Source organism: Saccopteryx leptura, chromosome 1 (assembly GCF_036850995.1).
Source record: "Saccopteryx leptura isolate mSacLep1 chromosome 1, mSacLep1_pri_phased_curated, whole genome shotgun sequence".
NCBI classification, from domain to species: domain Eukaryota; kingdom Metazoa; phylum Chordata; class Mammalia; order Chiroptera; family Emballonuridae; genus Saccopteryx; species Saccopteryx leptura.
This window is the reverse complement of record NC_089503.1, coordinates 288,022,256-288,025,099: the sequence shown is the minus strand read 5'-3', so window position 1 is coordinate 288,025,099 and position 2,844 is coordinate 288,022,256. Positions and strand designations below refer to the sequence as shown.

Below are 2,844 nucleotides of genomic sequence, written 5' to 3'. Positions count from 1 at the left end.
CATGCCCTCACCCCTCTCCCCCTGGGAGGAGAGCGGACAGGCACTCTAACAGCTACCTCCAAAGGAATCCTCACCCTGGGCTCTTCTTTCCAACTCTTTTTTAAAGGTTGGAAGTGGTGACTATAATGCTAACAGATCTTGTTTCACCATTTCTTAGCACATGTTGAATAGTGGCCCCACTTTACATTCTTTTAAATGTGGCAACAAAAAGGAATTACTTAGCACCTATTATAATATTCTCAGACTTTAGGAACTGTGCCCATCTCCTAAGCAACAAGAAGAGTTTAATTTAATATCTAGTTATGCAAAATTTAAAAAAGAAGAAAAAATAATCTACCCGCCTATGTCTACCACCTCCTACTAAAAGGTAATCCTTGTAGCTGTGGCCCAGTGTGGGCAGGAGCTGAGCAAGTCCCCTTTCCCCAGGACTGCCCTCTCCCCACCAAGAAGAGGCAATGCATGCCATCAGTGCTGCCTCAGTCACTTTCCTCACTTGCAGTCTTGAAGATAACAATGCACGTAGTGTCTGAAAATCTGCAATATGCCCATAGTCTGTGCAAACTTTATCGTAGCTTTGAAAATTTGAACAGAAAATCCACCCTAGAATTAGCCTCCTAAGTGGGGACACCTAGCCACACTGCTAACTGAGGCATGCACAGAGGGTTAACCTCACTGCTTGTAGTTTTCAGTTCTTTATCCTATCCAAAGAATAGAGAATGGGGTAGAGGAAAGACTCCTATGTCTCAGGGGGCGGAAGGGGGTGTCACAGAGGTATCCTTGAAAGCTGAAGTGTAGAAATCGAAGAGTGTGTCCTTATAGAGGAATCACTGTGCTTGTCTCTCCTGTGGGTAATTTAGGACGACTTCTGGTTTTGCCCGAACCACAGGTTGGATCAGTAGCTTAGCCATGACCAATCTGCAAAGCCTTTTAGCCCGGGTACTGCTCCCTACACAACTCAGGCTCTGTAGAGTAGCATGTCCACAGAAACAAAGAAAAGCTTTTTAAAGTAATCCCGCCTTTTCCCACAAGCCATGTTTTTATAGGCCTTTTTTGTCCCATCCCCACCCCCCCCAACAAGGTAAAGCAAGCAATTGAACTAACTTGTTCTCAGATCAATGAATCTATTGTGTGCTTCAGGGAGCAAAAGGGGGTTTTGTTGTTTGTTGCTTTTTTCTTTCCTCTTTCAATGTTGGTTTGGAGCAGGAATGAAACTTGGCCATGGGCTATGAGGAAAAAGAACTAGGTAGACAAAGCTTTTCTTTCTTTGGTTGAGATTTAGGTTTTTGTAAAAATCTATAGGTTTATTACGAAAACTGTTACTAAATATGTACCCACTCAGACACAGGTCCTCACCTGGCCCTCCCTCCTGTTTCCCTCTGCTCATTTCCCACAGTGGCACCAGCTGAGCCCCAGAACACTGGAACGGCTTTATTATGGTGAAGTTTCCTGTGCTTGATGTCACTTGTCTTGACTATCTTGCCGATGAAAACAGACGCAAGGGTACTTGAGCTACTAATAAATGCTGGCAAAGAAGTCCGTGCTTAGTATGGACAAAGCTTCAAATCAAAATTCTAGAGTGTCCTGATCTACTTAGGAATTGAGGCATCTAGAATGGTATTATTTATTTCACTGTTTCTCCTCTGCTCACAGAAAATTTGGATAGATCCTAGTCTCTGTCCTGAGCTATTTTAAGAGTAATTGGAACCAAGACAACTCAGTATGGAAGACTAGTCTTTTCATCAAATGGTACTGGGACAATTGGGTATCCACATGCAAAAGAACAAGGCTGGAGGGAGTCCTTGTGTGCAGAAATCCTTATAGTCCAGGGCCTGCTTCCCTGCAGCAGCTCCATATTGCTGGAGGAGAAAAAGGCCCTGGATCCTTTCAGGGCTCCTGGTCTTTGGGGCACGACACAAATCAAATGAGGGAAGAAGGAAGAACATCTCTTGGATCTCTGCAGGATTAATTTATTCAAAAAGGAAATAATAGAAAAATATTCAACATGCAGAAGTCTTCTGAGGAAAATGAAGGAAACCCACAGAACATGCCAGAGGCTGACAAAGACCACTCTCCAGAAGATGGACCACAAGAGGCAGAAGGAAATCCTCAGCCTTCCGAAGGTGTGAGCCAGGAGGCAGAAGGAAGCCTTAGAAGCCAGCTGACTCAGCCAGTCCAACGTTAAAGAGTCGCCCCTTAGGCATTTCAGCCCTGAAGAAATGTTAAGAGGAGTAGATGCATTGGAGAGGCTTAGGGAAGAAGTAAAAGAGTAAGAAACAAGTTTGTGATGATGCATTGCAAGCAAAGACATTCACACAGACGTCCTCATCCTGTGTGCTTTAGGACTTGAATTCCTTTTCTTTTTTAAAATCTGATTGTAAAATCTGGCCCCTGCTTTCTTTCTGTTAGCATTTTTCTAACAGATCTTTTACCTTCATTTTACTTTTAATCATCCGGTGGAATTTTGTTTTAGGCGGTTTCCTTATTACCAGCATCTTACTGTATTTTGTATTTTGATCTATTCTCCAGGCCTATTTTTCAATTGGGAAGTTTCACACAAATGCACGAAAATATGTTAATTCCATATTGTAAAGTAACACATAACAAGTTACAAAGCAGTATATTTAGTATCAACTCACAAATGTAGGATAAAAACTCAAACTGTGTGTGCCTGTGTGTGTATGCATACATACATCAAAAACTTAACTGCATATTTCTGTGTGGTGTGTTTTCCTTTTGCTTATATGTATTTTTTAATGAACACACGTCACAGACAGAATTTTAAAAAATTTTAATAAGAGAATCAAGTAATTTGCAGCCAGCTTATAAGGGCAATGGGGGCACCTA

General features: G+C 42.1%; 1 pseudogene; it reads left to right on the top strand.

Moving 5' to 3' along the window:
• The first annotated feature begins 2,002 nt into the window (after window positions 1–2,002).
• Window positions 2,003–2,347, top strand: LOC136389354 (transcription elongation factor A protein-like 8; annotated as a pseudogene).
• Window positions 2,348–2,844: the final 497 nt, after the last annotated feature.